We start from the raw sequence: 10,169 nt of genomic DNA on the forward strand, positions 1-10,169 counted from the left end.
GAGACAGTTTAAAGAAAAATCCATTTCTGTACTCTCCAGAATACAAAATGGAGTGATTCTGGCATCTTGCTCCCAGCCAAGGCAAGGCAGCACCAGAAGACCTGGCCATCAGCCAGCTGGTGCAATGAGAGGAAAGCCAGCTTCCAAATTGTGTAATTTCTCCCTCTTCCAACTAGAGGAATCCCTTTTGGCACACTGCTTCCCCATCCTTCAGGGTGAGATCTTTTAATCCTAAATCAACTGATAGGGAGGATGAGGAGCTGAGCATTCTGCAACAGCAGGGGAGGATTTCATCCCTGGTGAGATTTCAGGTGAGGGTTTATATTAATAACTCATTGACACTGCACATTTTTAATCCATTTTTTTGCTATCCGTTTTTGCCAGCTGTTTAGTTTAATTAAAACTCCCCAGCATGGGTTTCCCCCCCTGAAAGTATTCAGTGATGCCTTGAGGTCTTTTGGTGAGCCAAGTATTAATTTCTCTAAATTATGCTGTGTGCCTGCCTGCTCTTTTACCTCAGGGGATGGGGGTTTCTGTGCTCCCCCTGTCCCATCATTCACTCCCTATCCCTCTGCAGGCAGACATGGCAACATAAAACCTTCATCTGTTCCTTGCTGCCCAAGGGCTGCACCCAGAGGTGCCAAGGGAGAAACTACAAGTTTTTCAGCAGAGAGAAGACATTTTAATATGCAAATCTCTTCCTAAGAAGCTGTGATGTGGCCAAACACCCAAGGGATAATCTGGTTTGTCTACGATTTTTTTTTTAGAAGGCAAACACACAAAAGAGAAACCTTGCTCTGGATATATACATCTATTTACAGATTTAATACCAGCAAAACTAGTGAAGAAGTGAACACTCACCCCAAGGTCAGAGCCAGCCTGTTCACTTCTCCCTGCCTCTTCTTTCTGAAGTTTTCTGTGTGCCCATATTTATAGATTCCACTGAAGAAGAACAGAGCTGTCTCCCTCTGTGATTGAAATGCCAGGAAAAGCCTTTGGCTCCTCAAAAAATCTAATAACTAATATGCTGGGATTGATTCCCTCATCCTTCCTCAACAGTACATTAAAGAGAGGTCACCAGGTGCAGTACATTAAAGAGAGGTGCACCTTGTGTGCTCCAACAGGACACACAAGGATAAGGGGTGACTATTTGGAATTTAGCAAAACTGAGGGAGAAGGAAAAATAAATAAGTGGAGGAGGTAGTCAAGATCTGATACCAGGATTTGTTGGGGACAATTGGCCTCTCAACAGCAAGCTGAACCAGAGCCTTAGAGGCACTTGAGTTAAGGGTCTTGAGTTTAATCTTTGATGAAGGCTGGACCTCGTATGCCAGAGGAATTTACCCTCTCTGGACCAAAATCTCAGATGGGAGGGTGTCTTGGTCTAAAAGACAAATATCTCCCAAGGAATGTGGGAACCTTCCTGGAACAGAAAGAAGACCCCTTCCTCAAATTGTTATAACTTTGAAAATTATGTGGCTTCCAAGCAAAAACGTAGGAAAAGGAGTAACGGTTCTTTACTATAAAATACACCTATAACAGAAGAGGAGAACCGAGCAGACAGTGACAGACGCCTCCCAAGGACGGAGCAGGGTTTCCCCGTGGGTGCAGCTGTGACCGCAGCAGGCAGGGGGCGCTGGCCGCCCCAGGGAGCCCCGCACTCGCCTCCAGCAGGGGGCGCTGTGGGGCGGGCCCTCATGAGGGGCGCTGGCGGCCTGGGACAAGATGGAGGAGTGACAATTGTCCTGAAACTCAGGCAGGAGGCACCCGTCGCCCTCAGTGCTGCCTGTGGCCAGCCTCAGTCAGTGGAGGGTGGTTGGGACCTCTCTCTGTCTTGTAAGCAGCGGTCACAGGCAAGAAAGTCCAGGACAAAACTGTGTTTCTTGTTGATGGTATGTTCTGTCATTGCCTAAGTTGGTGGTTTGGTCCAAATGAGACCCTTCCACCCCACATTGTGAATCTACCCTGAGTCTCCTGTCAATCCTGTCTTAGGCCCACTGCATGCTTGGAATTCCACTTTGGAAATCCCCTAAACTTCACTCTTGATTAGTCCATGTAACCAAAATTCCACCCCCCCCTCCCTCATTGGTTGATGATTTTGTGAACCCTGCCTTTTACCCTCCCCAGGATATCTCTGATTATCTGATACTTTGTACCGTCCCTTTGAACCGCCTCCCTATTTCAGCTGTTGCACGCTCGCATTTACTGTCTTTTGCCCCCAAGACTCCCTAGAGCAGTAAATCCTCTGTTATCCCATGCAAAAGACCTCCCTCTCATCCTTGCCTCCTCAGAGTGCAGACTGACAGCCAAAAAGCCGTAGAACGAGTGCTCCAGTGGCACCTTGGGTCATCCTGCTCCTGGGGTGTGACACACTCCTGGCACGGGCTGAAGTGGCAAAGTCAGATAAGCTCCGGCCCAGTGCAATAAAACTGCAAGATGACTGTCCCCACTCCTAGCATGGACAGACTGCACACACACAGCTAAAATCTGCCACTCACTTCCCCTCCCATCCCCCAAACCATTCTGGTGGTATGCCAGATCTGCTGGATCAGCTACTCTTTTGTTAACTCAATTAACCTTGCCATCCATCCCTGAGGCGTCATCCCCTCTTCCCAGTGTCTTTCCAGGTGACAAATGGGAAAAAATGCACTGAGAAACCTGACCCACAACAGGGGGACCAGCTGTTGAACTGCAGAAAGGAAACTGAGAGCAGTGTTTCTGGGTGAGTGCCACTTCTGGGAAATAGTCTGTAGGGATCATCTTCAAAACTCCAAACAGGCTTCTGCTCCTGCCCCAAGGATTAAGGCAACAGGTTTAAAAAAAAAAGATGATGAATGAATGAATGAATGAATGAATGAATGAATGAATGAATGAATGAATTATCAGGTTGCATCCCTGGCTAGAAAGTATATAGGGGGATTGATTAGCTGTTGATTTGAAATGCTGTGATTGTGATCTAATTGAGAGTTGGGGGGAAGACCTATTTTTGGCCACAAGAAGATGTAGTCTTATTCTTAAATAGCAATCACTCTGCTTGTGTCCATGAAAGGCTATGGATTTGCTGTAATGGAGCTGTAATATAGAAGGTCTAACCTACTCTACACGTGCATTTAGGACTTACCATTTCTGAGGCCTCTCCTTGTGAACTCTAGCTCATCTCCAGGAAACCAGAGATGGGAGCAGCTTCATCACAAACTAGTAACGGTAAGGGGATTGTCCTGAGATATTAGGTCAAAATCTTCTGAGATGCTCCAGATGACTAGGCCATTGCACTGTCCCAGGGGCAGAATTAATTTACTGCTGTGGTTGCATACATGGCAAGGGAAGGCTGTTGTGGCAGTGGTGACCTCCTGGTGCCTCACTCGACTGCTCTTGTGTTTAAGGACCTTGGCATCCACGTAGGGTAACACTGAGAGGTTCCACTGTGAAAACAAGGGTTTGCTGAAAACTGTCTCTACCTTCAGCTATAGCATTTTACTCTTCTGTCCACATAGTGCAAATTCATTAACAGTCCCATATATGTTTTTTCCCGAAGCCGTGACATCATTGTCGCCGCGCCATTAGCAGTTTTTGAACTTTGTTGGGGTGCTGACACTCAAAGTGAGGCTTATGGTTATGCCTATGAAACTCAAGGGTGTTTTGCTCCTGCTGGCTGGAGCAATCTGTGTGCAAGCTTTGCTCACTCTTAAATTTCTTTCTTGGCTTAATTTAGACTGATGGCTCGAATAATGGCCTTTTTGGGAAGCCTTGAAAAGCTCTGTGAGCAATGACAGCACAGGGGGGAGAGAGCCCAAAAGAAAGGTATGTAGTACAGAAAACCTAAAAGCAAAAAGTGGCACAGCTCTACCTCTTTATAATGAAGAAAATGTTAATTAAGATACTTGTAAGCCTATAAAGAGCAGTGTCAAAATGAGTGACCTATTTTGCCATAAAATGAGGAACATGAAGCAATATTTTGCAAAGGCTAAAGAGCTGTGTAGGCATCTGTTTACTGGATATGTGGCAATCTTTTTTGAAAACAGAAGGCATATTCCTCTAATACTGTGTTACATGAGAGAGATTTCTGCCTGTTTTTATTTACTGCTGCTGCTGGGATTCCATTATTTTAAGGCATCCTGCAGTGCAGGAGAAAAAAAACCAGCTCAGATTTGTCAAGGTGGTGATGGCAAAGCCTAATGTGGCCATGCTGCAGCCTATTTGTGCTCCTTAATGCTTCAGAGGTTTCCACATGAAGAGAATCATGCCAGAATAATAATGCCACATCTTGCAATTCATTCTCATCAGTTTTAATGAAGATAAAGGGTCTCACTTTTTGAATCCATTTGTGCTTAACAAATTAAACATGCTGCTGAGTGGTGCATGTGTACAGAATATTTGTCCATATAATGTTCATTTAGGTAGCAAAGTTAACTAACCTTATTCCATATATTTTTATTTTTTTCTTTCTGCCTTAAGAAGGCCACACAGCTATACAATTGGTTCTGATCTTGTTCCCTGTTATTTGAAGTTATTGTTAATAATTTTACAAGTATTCTTGATGTTGCAGCTTCACTTTGCTTTGAGAAAGAAATTTTTGGAGTCCAGCAACCAGAAGAAGTGAGCAAGAGGGAACAGAGAATAGGCAAAAGCTTCATAGGAAAATCTCCCTTATTTGCTGCAGCAGCAAAATCCACCACCATCAACAGGTCCCACCTACAGGCACTTCTCCATCTCCTTCCTGAAGTTTCATTTCATGGCCATGTATCTACTGATTGCTACCAGAGTGCAGCAGCCACTTGGGAGATTGCAAACTTCCCACTGTGCCAGGGAAGTTGGCAGGCTGCTCAGGGTTGTTATGAGGAAATGCTATGGACAAACTTAGGGGTGACACTGACTTTGCCTCGAGTAATGCAAAGAAAAGTAACAATATCTGTTACATTAAACACCTTCATTCTGTAAACCACTGGAAATAAAAAGTTAATAAATACAAGAAAGGAGGTCAATTAACATTTTGCCAAGATTTGTTTCCACAATAAACTATCTACAGCAAATAGCCAGGGAAGGGTTCCAAATACTTGGTTGTCTGGACCTGTGACTTTGGATAAAACACAAAGCGGAAGTAAAGGAACCAATGGGCAACAACTTCTGAGCTGTGCTAGGAAATAGTATTTGCTACTGCAATCAGGGCAGCAAAGCAGGCTGCACACAGGCAGTACCAAGAGGACCATCCAGATGTGTCCCTGGAGAAGCTGTGCAGTGGAACATGTACAGTTTCCATGATGTCATTCCCCACTTGCTTTTTTCTGCCACAGGGAATAAACGACTATAGGAAATACAGGGTGATAACTTGGTTTTGGCATGAAGAAATGCCATGAAAGCCAACATGGATCTCTTTATGATACCTTTTGACTTCTATAGACACTCAGTGGCATCAAAAATGCTCTTTTCTTTCTTCTCCTTTAAAGAAAAGGAGAGGTCTGTGACTTAGCTGTCTGTTAACTTGAAGGGTGACCTAAATATCTTCCAGAAGACAGGAAAGAAAGAGAGAATCATAGAATATCCTAAGTTGAAAGGGACCCACAAGGGTGATCAAGTCCATCTCCTGACTCTGTGCAGGGAACAAGCCCAAAACTCCACCATAGGCCTGAGAGTTTTGTCCAAAACTTCTGAAAATCTATCAGACTTGGTGTGAAGAGTTGTGTGAGCTGTTGTGAATTGTAGTGAGCAGTTCCCTGGGGAGCCTCTTTCAGTGCTCGAACACCCTCGGAGGGAAAAACCTTTCCCTGATTTTTCAACCAAACATCACCTGACTCAGCTGCAGGCCATTCCCTTGAGTCCTGTCATCAGTGCCCAGGAAGAAGAGTTCAGTGCCCCTCCTCTTCCCTTTATGGGAAAGCTGTAGACTGCAACCATGTCTCCTGTCAGTGTCCTCCAGGCTGAAGAAGTGGCCTCAGCTGCTCCACTTACAGCTTCTCTTCCAGACTTTTCACCATCCTCATGCACCTCCTTTGGATGCTCAAAACACTTGAACGGCTCAACTTTCAGTTTCTTTTGTTATGAAGGGTACATCCTATATTCTTGAAGACAAAACAGTATGTGCAAATGTCAAAAAGGAGAAATTAGAACACTGACTTCAGAAAATGCAGTTTTTCCCTCTGCTTCCGTCTTTTTCTTGTAGCTTTGTTGCTGAAGAAAGGTAAGCACAGTGGTAATAACAATCACTCAAAACCTTTCACCAGGTGTATCATCATCTGTCTGTTCAAAATATTTCAAGGTTTGTTTTAGTCATGAACTCACAGCAGCTGATAAAAAAAGAAAAGCCCTGATTGTGCTGGCAGACATAGGCTGCTACTGAGAAAAGTCAGAAAAGGAGGAACAAGAGGACAGAGGACAGACAGGTCAGCAACAGGATCACAAGTGTTCCACAAATTGACTTCAAATACTGAAACGTATTCAAGGGCGCTGGCTTACAGCAATTTACACTTATTTGTAGGGGATACCTTGAAACACCATTCATTAGCAGCACAGTCAGCACCTGCAATTAGGATACAGAGGTGGGCACTCTGGCACCACAGGGTGAATTTTAAAAATAGAATCAACACCCTGTTAAACAAGGACGGATTTGTGTGGCCACAAGGAATCTTTAGCCTGCTCTTTTTTTTTTTTTTTTTCTTAATTACTCCATAAAAATAATGAATATCTTATTTCATTCACAGATATATCTTTTTATTCCCACTGTGAGAGCCCAAATTCATGAATCCCAGCAGCCTTTTCTGTCCTTGTGCTGCTTTGTGTTGTCATTACAATCACTGACAATTTACTCTTTTAAATCCCAAAGCTGTACGTATTGAAAAAAAACTGTCCTAACTTTGTCTGGGAGGAGGCACAAGTCAGAGTCATCTAAGAAAAGTCTGTTAATCCCTTCTTTCTCCAGAGATAAATCCACAATTGAACTGCATTGCCACCTGCACTTCTCCCTCTGTTTTGATGCAGAGTTTACAGTAATGCTGTCAACAATAACACAATTAGAACAGCTATTTGCTGCCAGATCCTCGGCTCTCCTGACAACAGTTTGCCAGTGTGGACACTGAAGGGCATCTCTCAATTCAGCTTTCAAACATTCATAGTTCCATCTCCTGGAAGCTCTGGGACAGCTCAGGACAACTTTTCTAGGATGTGCTATGGACACAACTAATTCAGTAGAGATGTCTCTAGGAAGAGGAGCCACGGAAGAGGAGTATTTGATGAGAATTTTGGAGTAAAAATACTCTCCTATATTTTCACTTAAAAAAAATAAATCTTAAAAACCAGTATGAAATATAGTTGTTGTAAATGTTAAGAGAGGGAAGTCAGGAAAGAGGGAGCATCACAAAGACATTCCCTACAGCTAACCAAACAGTGCACTGGCTCTATCTTGTGAAGAAGGGTGTTTAAAATAAAAACCATTTCTGTATTTGTCTAATACAGAGCAGGTGTTAGCACTGTGATTGGGCTAAAGAAAAAAAAGCAAAATTTAAGTAAATTTGCAGGTGAATACAGCAGACTTTTGTGGGCAAGAGCTGCTCTTCAGAGTCAGTGATAAATAAGTCCTGTCTGGAAGATAACAGAGAACACGCGGGACTGGAAATTAAGTTCAATTTTGGCCCTAAAGTGACACATCAAGCCCATATGAGTATTCCAAAATGATGGTAAGAATGAGGACTGTGTTTATCCATCATCCCTGGGGAGAAAAAGATTGGAGAAAAAAATATCAAAGCCAAGATGTCTCTTTGTACTGCAAGAGCTGCCATTTCAGACCCTCTGCCATCCACAGTCTTTGTTTTGGCAGAAGAGGACCAGGACTCATCATGAAAAAAACTTTCCTATTGATTTATCTGTCCAGAGAGTCAGTTGTTCATCTACTGAATATATGAGAGCCTGAAGGGGCAGGGAGGTCTTCAGGATGAGAGGAAGACTTATCACTTAAAGGTGAGCATTGCCCTGAAGATGGTGTAAGGACATGAGACATTAGCAGAAGAAAACAAAAGGAGAACGTTGGAATATATGTGAAAACAAATGTTTTAGAAGGATTGGGAAGATCAAGAAGAGAAGACAAAGTGAAAAATGCAATTGTGGCGGAGATGATGGGGCATAAATGGCTGTCAGAGAATAGGAAGCTCCAGTGGGTAGATCAGATGGTCATGACAGAAAAGTAAATACAGCTAAAACAAGCGATGAGGGGGCAGCTTAGATCTTCAAAGAGCACCAGGCTATTCACCGGAGGATTGAGAGGTTTTGAACAAAGACTACAGTCAGAAAAGTGTTGAAAAGGGCCAAAAAGGTAGGTAGAGATGAAGTCAAAGGCCAAAGAAAAATGACACACAGTATGGTGCCGGTGGAGACCGAAGGGAGATGTGTTTCATGTGGGGGGAATTGCCACCAAAGCGAGGAGTGGCAAATTTTAATATACCCATGTACAGCTTAGATGGGGGAAAGGGCAATGCCTCAAGTCTTGGATTTACTCTCTTCTGGTCCTCTGTTTTCCCAAGCAATGGGAACCATGATAGGTTTTCCAGGAGGCTTGACATTACTGCACTCTTTATAGCCACTGCAATGAAAAACTGCTGGAGTTTTCAAGCTGTCCTGCCATCATCCTGCAATGAGACATTTTTCAAAGTGTTGATTTTCTGTCTGCTAATTTTACCCAGGCTTAATTAAAAGCAACCAGAGAGAGCAAGAGACTCAGAGTGAAGACAAGAGGGAGGAAAAATAAAATTATTTGGCTTCACATTCCAGGGACCCGAGCACAATTTGGCAACTAACTGAAGCTCATGAGAGATTTTAAATTTTTTTTTTTCTTTCTAAATTATATATACTGAGTTTATAATTACAGAGATCCAGATCTTTGGCATTGTCATTTCCAGCAAGTCTCATTACATATCTTGCAGTAAGTACATGGCCGTTAATGCTAATTCCATAATGACAGTGGAGCAGTGAAGTCAAATTTAATAGTTCCTCAGTTAATCATTAAAATTAGCCTATCTCTGTGGATACTGGATCTTCTAATATTTCCATGCAATGCCATATTGGGTAATAAATGAGATGGCAAAAGGGACTTTTTAATGTGTTATCATCCCATGGAGGCCAATAAGGCTACCTCAGTCCTGGCTCAGAAATGCTGGAGTGGGCTGTGCAAGCTAATTCCTTTCTGTGAGAGTTCACTGGGCAAAAGCTGTTTTGACATAACCATGAGATATTGAAAGGTCAAAGATGGTGAAGCAAATACAAGATAGCCAGAGCACAAGGTGTATTTCTCAGTTCAGAGACAAATTTAGGAGAAAAACGCTTTGATATGATTGTTTTCTCTAAAGAGAGTGGCTTCAGTAATCCCCTTTTTCTGCAAATGAAAGAAATAAATAATAGTGGGTGAAAGTGAAAGAAAACCCCATCTGTTTATTAACAATACAAATTTTCTTTACAAATTTTTTATTAACAAAACAAGCATTTATTGACAAAACAAGGTGCCTGCACAGCACAGAAAAAAAGATAGAATAAATTCTAAATATTGAACTTTCAGAACCTTATCTCTCCTGCCCCCCACCCACAGCAGAACCAAGAACTGAAAATGTCCCTGGAAGAAAAATGCACTGACTGCCGAGTGCACCACCGAGAATGGTGGCCTTCCCTTTGTTTTAAGGAAGTGAAAGAAAGTTCATGCAGCAGCTCAGGCAAAAGAGATGGGAACCTGTTGAATTTCTGGAGTTGGTCTCCTCCTCATAGCAGACAAATCTCTTGGATTTTGGTGTCCTTTCTCTTGTTGCTTCAGCTTTTCCTGAGGTCTCCCCACCGGTCCCCCTGCAGGTCCCGGTCAACCGCCTCGGCAATCGCCCAACTTCGGCCCAAAACCAAGGCAAGCAGCTGAAAACAAAACAGAAGCCACCAAAAGGATTACCAGCACAGCCTCCAAGACAGGGAAAGGGAAAAAGGAGACCAGGGAAAGGAAAAAAGGAGACTTCTTGCTTAAGTCAGCAAAATCTAATCTAGCAAAGCAACAATCTATCACGCGGTCGGTGCTGCACCCAGCACGCTCTGGAGTGAGTCCTTGAAGAAAGCCCACACCTCACCAGGACCCACCTGAAAGCTCTACAGGATCTATAAAGCAGATGATTAGGGAATAGAGTATCCTCATAAAATCACCCCAAAACAGCATG

General features: G+C 43.2%; 1 long non-coding RNA gene across 1 annotated transcript; it reads left to right on the plus strand.

Annotated features, from left to right (window-relative positions):
* The first annotated feature begins 1,657 nt into the window (after positions 1 to 1,657).
* On the plus strand, positions 1,658 to 7,712 carry LOC111926682 (uncharacterized). The gene is made up of 5 exons (XR_002863120.2): positions 1,658 to 1,892; positions 2,617 to 2,722; positions 3,115 to 3,204; positions 3,713 to 3,801; positions 4,547 to 7,712. It is a non-coding gene; the product is annotated as an uncharacterized LOC111926682 (long non-coding RNA).
* The last annotated feature ends 2,457 nt before the right edge of the window (positions 7,713 to 10,169 follow it).

Source organism: Cyanistes caeruleus, chromosome 2, assembly GCF_971803275.1.
Source record: "Cyanistes caeruleus chromosome 2, bCyaCae1.hap1.1, whole genome shotgun sequence".
Lineage (NCBI taxonomy): Eukaryota > Metazoa > Chordata > Aves > Passeriformes > Paridae > Cyanistes > Cyanistes caeruleus.